Source organism: Chamaea fasciata, unplaced genomic scaffold, assembly GCF_029207755.1.
Source record: "Chamaea fasciata isolate MVZ Bird 193981 ecotype frontalis unplaced genomic scaffold, bChaFas1.0.hap1 SCAF_9, whole genome shotgun sequence".
NCBI lineage: Eukaryota > Metazoa > Chordata > Aves > Passeriformes > Sylviidae > Chamaea > Chamaea fasciata.
In genome coordinates, this window is record NW_027094094.1 from 8,481,333 (window position 1) to 8,497,374 (window position 16,042).

At 44.2% G+C, this 16,042-nt stretch overlaps 1 long non-coding RNA gene across 1 annotated transcript; it reads left to right on the plus strand.

Annotated features, from left to right (window-relative positions):
* Nucleotides 1–14,284: 14,284 nt before the first annotated feature.
* On the plus strand, nucleotides 14,285–15,796 carry LOC136293636 (uncharacterized). The gene is made up of 2 exons (XR_010722202.1): nucleotides 14,285–14,314; nucleotides 15,053–15,796. It is a non-coding gene; the product is annotated as an uncharacterized lncRNA (long non-coding RNA).
* Nucleotides 15,797–16,042: the final 246 nt, after the last annotated feature.

Consider the following 16,042-nt stretch of genomic DNA (forward strand, 5'->3'; position numbering starts at 1 on the left):
TCTTTCAGGACTGTAGTCTGAGGATCCTGTCTATACACTGATAGATGATAGAAGAGAATTTTCTCACGTTTTCTGTGGCAACATTAAACACAAACTATAAAACAGGATCCATGGGATTTCCTCTGTCTTTCAAGGACTTTCTGTATGTCTTTTCCCAAGAATAGTTCCCACTGAAGCAAGGAAACAAATGGAAGCCAATGGCATCTTGGTTTATGTGAGAATGGCCGTATCAGATACAAGGGTGACCATCCTGGGTAAAACCTCGTTGCAGATGTTATCTGTAGAAATCTGTGTAGACATGCTACTCTACGCTAAAGGAGTTGTCAGTGAAGTTTTCACTCCCCTGATTCAAATACCTGTGCAGCAGCAAAAGATCTGGATTTTGGCTGAATTTCTGTTGTTTCCACTAGTCCACAAATGACTTTGTCCATCTTTGTGAGCAGAGTGGTGGCGGTGGTTACACTTTGCAGCAAACACTCTGAGGTGTGACCCATCTAGTGATAATATAAATTAGTTCATCATCTAGTTAGATGCCCCATAACTCCAAGGGCATGACAAAGTTTGTCATCTAGTCACGTAAAGCCATCTGGAGTTTCATTGCTGATGAATGCAGTGCCAGACACAGTGGGAGGCATCATTCCAGCTCTTCATGGCTGGTTTCTAAATTAACTGTGACCACTCTGGAAGATGACCAGGGCATCACTGCACAAAGTTAAGTGGAAACTTCTGCTCCCTGTACAGCACAGAGAAGAAAATACATTCTTTACAAATACAAGCCATGAAATCTTAACATGTAAACATCTGACAAAATTGTCAACAGGACATTTCAGGTGTTTCAGGCCTGCTGGATTAGCAACCATGTTTTTTTAATCACAGAACACCCCTCTAAACCTTCATGCATCTTTTCTAAACTATGAAACATCCTCCTCCCATAGGAGTAGAGCATGGATTGAACATGATGGCAGATAAAATAGCAGCAATCATGCCTTTGGTGAGTGCCCAAGATACCCTCATCTGTTCTCAAAAGTCAAAATCTTGCTTTTGCTGAACTTGGTTCCAACATGTTTGTAAGCCATTTTCTGGAAGATAATTGGGCATGGAGAGGGAGGATTGCTGCATGTGCTGACCACAGCAGTTCCCTCAGTCAGACCTAAGATCTCTGGATAGATCTTTGACAAAAAATTCATCTTCCTCATCTTCTGAGCATGCAGAAGAGATAATACATCCTTGAACAGCACTTTGTTACAACAACATGTCACAAGAGCTAATATTGCCTTTAGCAGTGCATGCATTAGAAGTATGATAGTTGATATGCTAAGTGATTTTTTTAATAGACCTTGTTAAACATGTTAGCTTCAGAGACCTCAAGCTATCTATCACTAGAGCAAGTAATTTTTTTTTTGTCTTTCTAGAGCTTAGCAAAGTGAACTAATTTTTTTCCTGTAGATTTTCCCTATACATTTATTTTCAAAAATACCAGGCCTTCTGAGAGGACGTCCTCTCCACAACCCTGCTCTGCATAGCAGTGAGAACTCCCAAACACATCACCTGCAACTGTAACTGCAGCCATGAGGGGAGATGGAGCAATGGATGGAGTGTGCCAACTTAATTAGGGAAACTAAACCAAGGAAAGGACAAGAACAGTTCAGAGAGGTAGGAGTTTCCCAGCAGACAGAACAATTGAAAGCCTGAGGAAAATGCAGTCTGCTTACCATCTTGTGGATGAATGCCACCTCTTCCTTTCCCACTGATGCCTTGGTTTAAAGACTCCTTTATGTTTATTAAGAGCACACCACTCTACCAGGGCTGCAGCTCACCCCTATATGGATCAGCACTGACTGGGAATATGCCTGTCCTGGCAGTGTGGCTGGAAGCATGGTGGGGTGAGTGAAATTGTATTTACACTGAGTTTTACAGCTAAACTCAGCACTGAATTCCAGTGTGGACAAGTTCTAAGATAAAATAAGAGGGGAGAAGGTAGCCAAGAAATTCAGGATACTTTTTCTCAAGGGGCAGCTGCGTTGGTGGTGTCTAAGGCAAATCAGCCTCTAAGTTATAGGATTTCTGGCTTTTCTAGCAATAATCCAAAGCAAAGGGTTTAGAAACAGAAGCGGGAACTGTCTTTAAACCAACAAATAGCCTGGATCCCAGTACAAAGGGTTGGGAAAGAGGGTTTACTTCTGGTCCCTGGAAATGACAAAATACCCTGAAACTATATAAAGAAATGAGAGGAAAAGATGCAGTTTCCCTGCTACTGCTGACACACAATTAATATAAAATAAGGACCCTGTTTGGTGTTGGTTTGCAGTGATCCATCCCCACCGACACAATGAGGGCTAATGAACTAAATCTGAAAGCATCAGCGTAGGATTTTGACAAATGCGTTGTTTGCCTATTGAGAGGGTAGAAAATGATTATAAATGACAAGCTGGGCTTGTTTTCAGGCATGGACACTCCAGCAGCAGTGGCATTATGGCCTCAGTTGGCTGTTCTCTGTGTAAATGATTTCACACTTCTGCTACTGAATCAATTGTGTGTTTCTCCATTTAAGAATTGCTGAAATAAAATATCTCCTGCTCCACAGTCAAGGCATGTTCTTGGCTCCCAGGGAGGAAGAAAGGTTTAAACATATCTGGATTTTTTATTTTAAAGTGAGGTGTTGGTCACAAGGTAGTGCACTTTCACTGGTCAAGATTCACGGGGATATTGAAAATCTTAAACAATTAACAAACATGGTGGAAACACAGAATATTGTATGATAAAGTTGAATAAAAAGTCATATTTCACACCTTGTTTTTTATCTAGAAGGAAAAAAGAAGATACATATTCAAGTATTTTAGCTATGAAAAGTCCAGACACCAAACTAAGGTGAAGGTTCTGGTAAAAACTACAGATCATGTAATAGTCAAATGTAATTTAAATTCTCAATTCTCTTATTCTAGCGTTTCTCTCAAAGAAGATAATGACCTACATAGACATCTCACAACCTAACTTTGCTTCTTGTTTCTCTGGTCTGCCAGTTCTTGGGCAGAAACTCTGTAACAGTTAAAATTCCCCAATGAGGTAGAAAATGTTATAGAGAGAGCAGGAATGAGAAGAGTTTTGGCTGATTTACTGCTCCCCATTGCTCAGTTCTGCACGCATCTGTGCCATTATAAACATAATGAATAATAAATACAAGCTCATTTTTAGGGCTGCATCCATTGCAAGTATAAATACAAAAAGGCAAAGGATTTCTCCTCGGAAAGTCAGCGAGAGGGAGTTTTATGTAATTCTTATGAGACTTAATGAAACCCTGAAGATGAAACAATTTCCATTTTGCCTTCATGGGAGCAGACTTAAGTGAAACGGTACCTTTCATTCCTCTTTACAGAGGGAGGTTCAGAGCACCAGCAGGTGGGCAGGTTTAAATCAGCAAAGTGCAAACCTTGCAAAGACTGGTGTCTGGGCTCAGTGCAGGGAGCCACATGAAGTTTGGATGTTCTGAACTGCCTATCATGAAGCAAGGAGGTGTCCTACATGCTTGCCCAACCCCCAGACTCCCAGGGGCCAGATTCCAGTGTGGAGACTCCTCTTGGTTCTGTTGACTCTGCAAAGCCAACCCAGAGCTCTAACCCCAGGCATGGTGTTGTTGCATGCGTGATCTCAAAGCACTCTGCTCAATAAGGTTATTAGCATTATTCTTCATGCAAGGAAGCAGAGCAAAAACCCAAGAAGTAGAGATCCACTTTTTCTGCACCCCAGTCCTGATTTCTGCTCAATTCTTCTGTCCACGGATTTCTCATCACTGGCAACTCTTGCCATCTGCTTATCAAGGAGACTTGTCACTGCAGCTACTCTTCCCTAATTCCTCACCAGGGAATGCATTTCCAAAACTTCTGTACCTGTTTGCTCAGGGTTAGGTTAAACAGAAACAGGCAGGGCTTTACTGTCTATTGTACAGGGGGAGAAGGGTCTTCGGAAGTTCCACATGATGTTGCTAGCTCCCAAATGTTCATGCACACTTGGAGAAATGCCTCTAAAAATATCTTCCTAGCTAGTCATGCATTCTGCATGCCACAGGTGAAACAGACCTGGAGAAAAGGTGTGCTGATCCTTCCTCCAGCAGTTCCTCTAAATCAGGACGCTGAGTTGCATAAGGAACATCATTCTTCACACTTGTGACTTGGCACTCTGTGTTTCTGGCAAGCCCAGGTTTTTCCCTGAACCAGCACACAGTAACGCCCAACATGCAAACTAAAAAATACTGGCTTTGCTTAGCTTTAGGCAGTGCAAATCCAAACAAAGTTACTAATATGTCATTTGTGGAAGAATTAGGAGGATAACCTACTAAAACAGTTTTTCAGGACATTTGCACGTTCCAGGAATCCAGTGAAGTTGAAATGAGTTTTCCTCCTCCCTGCAGTGTGTTCTCGGAGCGCTGGTGTCACCCAGAAGAGCAGAGGTGGAAACCTCTTGGCTTGACCCTCAGGCATAATCCTGCAGTCCCCAGGCCAAACTCTATCCAGACAAAGATAAAATGGAGGAAAGAATTTTTTCCTACAAACTCCAGGCTGTTTCCGACCGTTGCCTATTGTCTCCGGTTCTGACACAGAGTCCATTTTCTTACCCCCCTCTTTCAGCCATGCAAATCAGGCAAAGCAGAGCGCACAATGGAACTTCAGCATCTTTTCACATCACTGGTTCTGAGCCCCCTTGAGAAATCCATAAAGGCCTTCCCAGGAGTATTTAGCAGATAATGCTCCCTCTTTCCGCCTGCGGTGTTTTGAAAAATGTAGCCCATAAAATGTGTCTGACATTGTACAGCAAGCCCGGCTTCCCTGCGAACGCCGCGGCCTCCTCGGGACGAACACGGTTCCCATTGTTAGCCCTGACTTGCTGAATGCAGCCAGGCCAGGGGAGGTTTCTGTGCCTTGCACAGCAACAGCACATGACTTGGAAGGGAACTTCTCAAGGAAAGTATATTTGATCAGCCATAAAAAACCTTTCCGGAGATGCATGCTGAACTCTGTGTGTGTGTATTATAGCTGGCACTGTTAACAACACCTATTGCTAAGCTTGCATGAGATTTTCCCACACAAGACCTGGTTTGGCTGCTTCTAACCTACTTGGTCAGGCTTTAACAGTTTGGACTGAGCTTTTTTCCATGCAGAATAGTTGCTTCAGGAAGAATATATATTGGAAATTTCTGCCAAGACAGATTGGTCTTTTTTCAGAGTGAGTTTACAGGAAAATACATTATTTTTGCCCCTGTTAAATCTTACAAAGATTTTATTGAAGAAATCTTTTTTTACCTCATTGCTTTGGTATTTGTAGGGAAGGTTTTTGTTCTGGAGACATTATTGTTAACCCTCTCATCCTCCCTGCTATACTTGGGTCAAACTGGGAGCTTACTGAAAAAGAGCAATCCCTTCAGACATGCTAGAGATAGGCAAAGGGTATCTCAGAGGTTGGACAGGATTTTAATTATAAATATGTTGGCTGAGGTGTTCCTGCACATTAAAACAGAGAGTTGGGAAGCACAGAGTTCCTCTTTCTGAAGCCCAGGCAAGGACAGTGCCCAAAGAAGAGCTGGAGAAGTGTTTTGGGAAGAAAGTACAGCTTTCACTCAAGGAAATCCTCCTCTGAGATGGAGTATATCCACCTCCATACACAATACCTCCCCTCGCCCATCCCCAATACTCAAACGGAACACGCAGGAGCATAAGACCAGCTCAGGAGGGTCAGGGACAGCTTTCCTTTCCCCTCCAATCCATTACTTTGCCTCCCCCATATCTCAAGTCCACAGCCTTTATCAGCAATGGAACGAATTGCATGAGAAAGTGCAGGGGGTGGCAGGAACATCTGGGCCACATACTGCACATGCCACTGCGAGTTAACCTCTCACACGCTGTCGGATGCTGTGTGGAAGCGTGTCAGGGACACAGCTGTGCTTCACACGCACAGCTCCAGTGGCCAGGACCCACCTCGGGCTGGAAAGGAGAAGGGGAAAGAGAGAGAAAATGAAGAAGGAAATGAGGATGGGAGATGGGAGATGGGAGGAAGGCAAGGCAAGACGTGATGGATCTTTTTGGCTAAGGGGTGGTGCGTCACAGCCAAGAAATGCAACAAATCCTTGGAGAAGCACCCCTTTGTGCACCCTGCATGTAGTGCACCAGCAATGCTCTGCATGAGCCAGATTTGGCTTAAATGAAGACAAAAGGGGCAAAATGCAGTGGAAAATGGGAAGGAGGGACAGGAAGGTGCAAAGGGAAAGATACTCTCAGAGCACTGAGTTTTTGCAGGCGCTTCTCGACCCAGATAATCAGCAGAGCTCAAGCTGACAGCAGGGGATTTAAACACTTATAGGGGGAGCTCAGCTGGGTGTCTCAAGGGAGAAACGGTTGGGAAATACAGTTCTGTAGAAAAGACAGAGAGAGAGAAAAGAGCTGTTAAGCAGTGAGAGAGACATCTGCAGCATAGCTGTTCATTTTGGTTACTCTCTGCTCTGAGCTGGCAATGGGAATGCATGAGAAAACACCTTCAGCATCCTGATTCTTTGGAGAAGGGACAAAGGAAAGGGCCCAGGCAGAAATCCAAGTCAAACAGGCATCAGCAGCCCAAGTCCTGGGCTGATGTTAGGTACCAGAGAGGCCACCTTGCAGGAAGGGACCTCCCAAGTTCTGCAAACTGATTAAAGATGCTTCCCACAGGCCAATGTTCCTGCTTTAGTCTTCCATAGTCATATGGGCCAACACACAAGGCTAGGAGGGATACAGAGAGCACAGAAACCCAGAGCACGGTGCCTTAGGAGGAACTCTAAAACAAGCCACTTGTGAAATCACACTTCAGTGGTAGTGCTCCATAATACAAGCAATGTAAATTTGGACAGTTAAATGGTTGTTTACTTAGAGATGGGATTAATGTCCTAATTGGTTAATAGGCATACAGACATGTTCTAAGCAAACAGACATATCTACAAGGAAGAGGAAACTCTTGCAGAACCTCTGAAGGCTGTTTACCACCTGAAACTGCACCCTGGGTAAAAGGAAATTCACTGTTCTCTTGGTAACAGAGGCAATGGGGATTTTCATCCTGTTCCTGCCCTGCCCACTACCACTCAAATTCTGTTGAGCATCCTCTGATGTCTTCTGCAATCACTTCCTTTGCAAAAATCAGTGGGGTAGAAGAACAGGTTAAAAATGGAGACACCAATCTTAGGATATTTTTTTCAAACACTTTCTATTTCAAAAACACTTTGGGTTTTAGGGATCCTCAGTCTTTTAAAGCTGTGTATCAATTAGAACATATTAAAAGATTTTTAGGTATTTTATTACCCCTTTAAGCATGTCTTGAAAAGTATATGCCCTTAGAAGAATTCAGGTGCATATATGGCATGTAGGATCCACAATGCAAGAGGATCCAGGTACAGGATTTTTCTCACATTTCTCTGCTGCAACAATAATATACAACTCACATATGCTCTAAAGACAAACTTTAGAAGCAGAAGCACAACACAAAGAGAGCACCAGAAGAATTTACACACACACATGCACAGTTAATTTTCTGCTTGCAAAGCAAATGAATGCCTTATTACTTGTCCTTTCTCTAGGTCAAATTACTCCACAATGCTCATTAAAACTGACTTTTTCTACCTAGGGTGTTTTAAGGAAGCACAACAAAAGGCCAAGTGACCACTGTCTCTTAGAGAATTACAGAAGCATTTGGAAACATCAGCTGAGGTTTGCAGCAGGGTTGCTGTGCACACAAGGGCCAGGGCCTCCCAAACTCTTTCCAGTCCTGCCATGGGGGCAGGATTGGAGCCTGCAGCAAGTGGGAGGTTCCTCTCTGCCCCTGCAGCCTTGGTTTCTCTGAAGGGTGTGTGGCTCACCCTCAGGGCTTGTGGAACACCCTGTAAATGTGACCTACAGTGCTGTTCTTTAAAGACACGTTTATAAAGCACAAATTTGCCTAGATGCTTTTGCAAACAAGACTTCCACCTGCCCAGAGTACCATGGATCAGGCCTCACTCTTGTCCCAACACCAGCTGTGACCTGGCCCAGCCTCTGCTGGCTACCTGTTGGGCTCAGTCACTCACTACCCCTGCAAATGTGTTTTGCCTGTCAGTGGGGTCAGCCAGTTTTCATGCCACAAGAAGGGAAGTAATCCATTTAACAAAAGCAACACATTTTTATAGCTTCTGGAAACACTTCTGTTGCAAAAACAATAAGGTGAAGGAGCAGGAGGGGGCAGTCCTAAGACATTTTTCAAACAATGGGCCTTTTCTTTAATAGGCGTTTATGGAACCCAAATCTTTCAACACTGTGTATCCCAAAATATATTAAAATGCACTGCACTGCAGTTAGTTAGGATTTATATTTTCTACTTGCTTAAGTTATTTACACTGGTAAATAACTGTATTGATACAATTGAATGCATGGGGTGCAGACTCCATTCCCCATCCCCAAAAGGCCATGGCACTGCTCTTCCCTGCCCAAGGACTTTTCAAGGACTAGGTTAGGTTGGGGTAATATGCAGATTACCTTCTCAGCTTGAGAAGTATTTTTTTATTATAATGACTGAGGAAATATCTCCCATGGCCCCTGGTGTCCATGTAAGGCTTCTCCTGACTCTACCCCACATGACAGCATCCATACAAGGAGTGAGTAAGAGATAAAGTGTATTATGCCAAATAATTTAAACCAGATTAAAAACATATTGCCCAATCCTACAATAAAGGATTACCGCTATTCCTCTTACTGCTGACTATAAAAACCTTCACTCTAAAACTGCACTATCTAGGGTAGGAGATTTGGAACAACACACTCTTATTTTGGGATATAAGAGCACACACACAAGGAATTAATTCATCAGTAGTTAATCTGGAATGATGTCATGTGTGGACAACTCCCAAGACTGTGACAAATACGGGGGAGAGGGGAGAAGAGACTGTGAAGTGTCTTTAATTCCTTTTTCCCCTACTGCCTATATCCTGCAGCAGCTCTATCCCATCCTTCACACAAGTGAAAGGGAGCTTTAACAACAGCTGTTTCCTCCAGTGCCTGATGTGCTCTGCAAAAAGGACATTGCCTGGCAATCTGGGGACAAAGAGGAGGAAGGTTAACGTGGGGGTCTTGCAGGAAAAAGCCTGCAGGGAGTGGGGAGGTTGAAGGGCAGCCTTTTGCAAGAGGCTTTCTCAGGGGCTGCTTTCCACGCTGGAGTGCTCCAGGGAGGGCTCCAGAGTAGCCATGAGCTGCCTCTGGCTCTGCAGGTGGGTGGTGGTTGGAGGCACATCCCCTGAAATGGACCCCGAAGCCCGGAGCAAGCCAGTTGGTAAAGGGAGAGGTTTTTCCCAATGTCTGAAGCGTGCTGGGCTCCTCTGCTCCTGGGCAGTGGTGCTTGGGTGACTGGTGTTACTCCTCCCCTTCCCTGTGTGCTTTGGAAGAGCCCCAGGAAGAAACAAAATTGCTGGTGTGGAGGCAGCCGGCTCTATCTGTGTTTACAAATCGAGGGGGACTTTTGTGCACAGCTACCTACCTCCCTGAGAGGGAGGGCTGCTCACACAATGGGGACCTAACAGACTGCATCTGTTTTGTCTTAGTCTAAAGCATTCCTTTCTGGTGCTAACTGGGAACAATTTAGCTGGAATTTCCAATTGAAATGAGCTTTTTTAACTTCTATATTGACAATTTAAGTTCTTCTCAGGCAGGGGATCTGCCGTGTGTTTTACAATTAGGCCAAACCAAATCTTGGTATTTTTACAGGTTTTTACTCAGACCAAATCTATTTTTCTAAAGTACTATTCTTTTACTCAAACATGGATTTCAATGCACTGTCACAGAGGGTACCCAGTAACAGCCTAGGCTGCAGGAATTTGGATTTCAATCAACTTGAAGAGATTGAGGAGGTGGGTAAAGGAATAGTCCTGGAAAATACTTCGTGAGGAAATTGTTTAGATGCATCTGCAGTTATGTGCACACGGTCTACACAACGAGCAAAACTTCTACTTTCATTTAGATAAGAACAACCAGACTAAAGGTTCAGCACTGTGTCTAGCAGGGAGCGTCGTGCCCTGGGAAAGCATTCGAGAAACAGGACAGGACTTCTCCTATCATTTCTCCTGTTCTTCCTCTGTAGTCTTTTCCAGACTGACTGTGGCATGTCTGTGCACGGGATCCTTCTCCTAAAATGTCTTAATCTCATCCCCTTTTCCAGCCCATCACACCTCACCACACCCTGCAGCAGATGCTTGTGTACCCTACAGCATTGCCCACCATCCATGGACCTTTCCATCTCAAATCCCAGGGACCTACAGGGCTGCATTGCAAGGAGCAAACTGGGATGGAACAGAGGGAAAACCCCTCTGAATATTGCCTATTCCTGTCACCTCAGGAGAGACACAAACACTGCAGAACACCACATCTTCTTACAGCCTCTCTGCAGAATCAGTGAGAGAACCTTGGAGATGAATTGAGGCATAATATGTGTTAAAAATTATAGCCAATTACTGAATTTGCTTATGGATGTAAGTTCAATAAACTTCTTTAATATCAGGCAAGCCAGTAAGCCTTGGCACATGGGTGGCTAAGAATATGAGCTGCTTTGTTTGTAACAAACAAGGAATGGGCACAGCAAAAGGAAGCCATGCTAGCTAGTGCCCAGCCAAGCTAGAATTTAACCCAGGTCTCCTAAACTCCATCTCAGATTTAAGGTGATCTATGATGCTTTAGTATGGGTAAAAAAGGGATACAGCAGTCTTGTGAGAATAAATATGTCAAAGAAATAGAGGTGCTTGAGGACATGTGACTTAGAAAAATAATACTAACATAGAATAAAAGAGAAAAGGTCCTGTACAGCAGAGGAACAAAAGGAAAAAAAATTACTACAGAGACAGGAGGAGTGAAGAGGAAGAGGGAGGGAGGTCTTCCATAAACTGATTCATAAAACTTTGGAGATCCCTCTTGACACCAAGCCTGCAGTTAGAAATCTAGTCTTCCTCCTGGATCAGGATCTGATGACACTCTAAAAAGTCCATGTTTGGTCAATAAGGATCCCTTTGCCCAGGACTTAGTAATGCTATTCCTGAAAATCAGAGAAACCAAATGTCTTGTACTGCTTCCTTCTCCCTGCTCTGCAGCGTTCATCTGTTCATGTGAATATCTTTATTGGTGATCTGGATGAGATGTCCCGTCAGCAAATTTGAAGATGACATCCAGTTAGGTGAGAGTGCTTATCTCTCAGAGCACAGGAAAGCTCTGCAGAGGAATCTGGACAGGCTGGATTGATGGGATCAGGACATTTGTACGAGGTTCAGCATGGCCAAGTGCCGGGTCCTGCGCGTGGGACATCACGACGAAGTGCTCCAGGCTGGGGACAGAGTGTCTGGAAAGTGGCTCATCAGGAAAGGGCCTGGGTCAACAGTGGTTGAACATGAACCAGGTGTGCCCTGGTGGGCAAGAAGGTCAATGGAGCGTGGCCTGTATCAGCAACAGTGTGGCCAGCAGGAGCGGGGCAGCGACTGTGCCCACATACTCGGCCCTGAGCAGGCCACTCCTGGAATCCTGTGTAGCTTTGGGCCCCTCACTACAGGAAAGATGTTGAGGTGGTGGAACATGTCCAGAAAAGGGCAGTGGAGCTGGGGAAGGGTCTGAAGCACAAATCTTATGAAGAATGGCTTAAGTAAACTTGGGGTGTTTAGCCCGGAGAAAAGGAGGCACAGGGGGGACCTTATTGCTCTCTACAACTACCTGAAAGGAGCTTGTAGTTGGTAGGGGTTTAGATTGGATTTTAGGAACCATTTCCTCACTGAAAGGATTGTCAGACTTGCCAGGAAAGTGCTGGAGTCACCACCCTGGTAATGTTCAGGAGGCATGTAGATGTGGCAGGGACATGATTTAGTAGTGGTGGGTTAATGGTTGGACTCAACTGTATTAAAGATCCTTTGCCACTTAAATGATTCTGTGATTCTGTGAACCTTACATTTCTTTCCTCCCTATTTTCAGGCTGACTTTGCTACTCAAGGAACATGGCAGCTGCTCTGCCACTGCCCTCTCTGCCTTCAGTGCAGATTGTTTGCAGTTGGGATCTCTGCTTAAAACTGGTGGGCCCGAAGGGTCATGTTCCCCTCAAGTCTTGCACTGGGACCTCACTCCAATGAATTCTGCAGCTGTGCCAGAGAGTCCCAGGCTCCTGTCTAATTCACTACCCACATGTGCAGTGAGAAAAAAAGAATTACTTCCTCTCGCCAAAAAAATTTAAAAAGTCGTAGGCATCAATCACTCCCTAACATGCACATTTTTATTCTCAAACAACTTCATTTAGAGTGTTTTAATATAGAACAGTCTGACAGAAACAATGCCTCCTAAATAGCTGTATGGGACTCTTTAGTCAATAGTACATACAGTAAATATTTATTATAACGTAACACAGGTTCTGTTTGTTTCTGCTTGTTTTTGCTTTTTATACTTTGCATTTGATGTGAGTGGGAGACACACCAAATATTGTAAATATTTATAAAGTATTCAGATTTGATATTATTTGCTCAGGTACAAATGGCTCCTGTTACTAGACTGTCACAAATGAGAAAACCACAAATACAGAGCAACACTGAATGAAAACACAGTGGAAACATGACATAACCACATCTACGGACTGCAGTAAACATTCCTCACAAGAAGGAACTAAATAAAGGTGCAAATATCTTTTTAAAGAGCTGTTTTGGCAGGTATTTTAGAGGCATCAACTTAGTGACAGGGGTTTTGTTCCCCACCTTCTAAGTGTCACTAAAATATCTTAAGTCTAAACTTACACGCAATTAGCTTTTGGCTATTTTGTTTCTAAAGAAAACCTCACCCTGGAGAGTGTAGATGGATGGATAAGGAGGGGGTTCTTTTTTTAAGACATTCAGTCTTGCTTTACAAAATAAACACCACTTTAGATAGTTGCCTGAGGAGCCTTGAAATATTTTTTTTTTTTTTTTTTTTTTTTTTTTTTTTTTTTTTGGTGTAAGACATGATCCAGAGGGTGACGGACCCGCCGTCATTCCCAATCCAGTTGTGGGGACACCACTAGACATGTCCTGTTCATCAAAATGTTATAGTTACTTTAGTGACTCAGTCCATCTCAAAATCTTTTACCTCTAAATGCCTCTAAATCTTGTACCATTTCAGCTGAAACCTCTTTGGGTTGGGGATGAACCAGAGGACCTGGCACTGAGCTCTCTTGCGGAACAACACTTTAGCCATGCCAGGAAAGATCCCTCTCCAGTGTCCTTGGAGCCAGCCCAGCATTGTTGCCTCCTGGCCTTCCCCAGCTTCCCAGCACTGTGCTCCAAGCACGCTGACCCCAGCAAAGATGAAGCCCATGTTGGTCGTCTTGTGACAAGACACAGCAGGTTCACGTGGATGTTTTACCACCCTGATCTGGCTGGGGGGATTCCCACTGTTGTGGTCTTGGTTTCCCAATCCATCACAATTAATTTTGTCTACAGTTTTCATCAACCGTGATTCGGAAGGATTTTTCTACTGCTGGTTGGTTTGAGTCATAACCAAAGACCTGAACTGCAGAAAGAATTTCTGGCTGGTTTGGGTTTTATCCTGAGCTATTTCCCCAGTGCTAGTTTGTCTTTTATACTTGCAGAATCAATAATTTTCCTCACTGATCATACTTGGTATATCATTTATTTCCATTGGATAACCCCTCTGGATAAAGCATAATGAAGTAAATACCAGAGACAAACACAGAAAACATCTGGAATATGTTTTTCTCTCCAGCCGATTCATCATTTCAAAATGTACTGTAGGCTGAACTGGTAGCTCAACAAGACTAGGTATTGATAATATGTTTCTGCCATTTTTGTTATTATTCTTTACTATAATAAAGTTCTGTTTTTCCCCTCACTGGAAACTCTTGTCTTGTTTTACAGTTTTTCCCATGGTGTAGTAACAGAAATGTATTATTGGCATGACCGGTAGTTCAAGGTCTTTGACATTTCTTTTTTCAAGTGTATCCCTTACAAGGGCCAAAAAAGAAGTTAATAAAAGCATTAAAACCACCTGTGAATGGTCATTTAAATGCCACATTTAAATTAATGACAAGTAATCTACACCTTCAGAAAATCCTGACTGACGTGTAGGTTTGCTTTCTCCCCTTCCAAACTATGGGCTAAGTACTAAAAATAAAGTGAAATAACACTCAGGTGCTAAATAGATTATGACTCACAGCTGGAGGCAAAGAAATTGCAACTTTATCCCAATTACAGTAATTTAATTGGGTGTTAAGAAAATCCTGGGTTCCCAACAGTAGTAGCCAAGACAAGGTTATAGGCATCTAACAGGTAAGGGAGCCATCTCTAATTTTTTTGTTTTGTTTTGTTTTGTTTTAAAAGGTTCTTCCACTGCTGGTAGAAAGGCTTGTCCAGACAGCAATTTCTTCCTGTGAAATTAGTACATAGCAATAATGTTTGTGTAAGCAGCAGAGCAATACCTTCATGTGGGAGGTTGCAGCTGTCTGACCCTGCTACTGCTGTGGGCAGAGGCTCTGTGCTAGAAGAGAAGGGGTCAAGATACCCCCAGTTTATGCCCTGCACCCCCCAGGTCTGTGATGCTGAAACCAAACCCTGGTATGAAGAACAAGGGCTTTGTGCCAGGCTTTGCCACCTTTGGGCACAGGGACGCTGATGCTTTCTTTCCCTGCTCAGAAAATGATGATGATGACACTTAGCAGGGTCCCAGCACCCAAAGCAGGCATGTATTCATCCCCAGCCCATACCATAGAGTCTACAGCAGGTGATGAGCCTTGTCGAAGTCCCAAGGGGGCTGTGAGGACCTTTAAACCCACCCAGCGTGGAAGCACTCTGTGGTGGTGTGGGCAGAACCAGCAGCACGTAATCCCGCTGGCCTGGGAAGCCAGGGAGCAGAGAGCTGAAGGCAGGATGAGATCCCCTGCTGGGTGGAAGAAAAGGGAATTACTTCCTCCCTGGGAATATTCTCCTGAGGCTTTTTCCTTCCCCTTTGGTAAAGATAAAAGAAACACGGTCCACCTCCTGTGCTGAAGAGTTCCCATTCCTCCCCAGCCTTCCTCTCGTTCTGCTCAGCCTCCCAAAAGCAAAGAGCCACTGGCAGGAGGACTCAATAAGTAAATAGCAAAGGCTGTGGAAAGGGGGACTGTGCTTTTGCTGAGCACCCTGGAGCGAGGCTGTCGGAGAGATCAGCCAGGAGCCACGACAGCAGCCCACAAGGAGCCACCTCCTGGTCCAGCACCCCTCCTTGCTGAGCACCTCCCCATCACAAGGCATCACCTGGGGAGCCCCCACAACCATCACCTGCCTTGGACTAGAAGGGGAGTGTGTTTAAGGGATTTCCTCTCCAAATATAATAAGCAAAAGTTGCTCTGGCCACAGACATAATGAGTTTGGCACCAGGGGAGTGTGTTTCCCTTTGCCTTTGGTTCCTGCAGATCGAGGCACCTCATCCCCCACCAGAACATGGCTGTGCCTGTGCCTCGTAGCCACTATGTCCTTTTTAAATAGTCTCCTCTCTGTGATCTGCACATCCAAGGGGAGCCTTCTCTCACCAGTCAAAGTTGCTGCCTTGTGTTGTGACAGTTTCCATTGTGCCAGATGCTTCTCCTTCAGTTTGGGATTGGGCTGCACTGAAACGAAACGGCCTGAATTAAACACATTAATTCTTTCAGAATGTAAAAAGCCGCAATCAAACTTTCTGTATCGCTTTCTAAGGGGAATAGATAGCTTCAGGGCCAAACGTTTTTAAAACCTGAAAATAAGAATTACTTTACAGTAATAATAATAACAATATTTTTTTTTAAAAAAAAAGGCAACAAAAACAACAACCCAGAACGATCATACAGCTAATGCAGAGATTCTGCTAAGAAATTATATATAAAGGAGCTGTCAGTAGAGAAGCAGAATGATGGAAATGAAAGCTCATGAAGAGCTCAGGATCGATCCATCGGTGCCCGACCCGGCGGGAGCGGCGGGGCCGGGCGGCGGCGGCCGGGCCGGGGGACGGAAGGTGGCAGTGCAGCATAACGAGAGCCGAGTGTG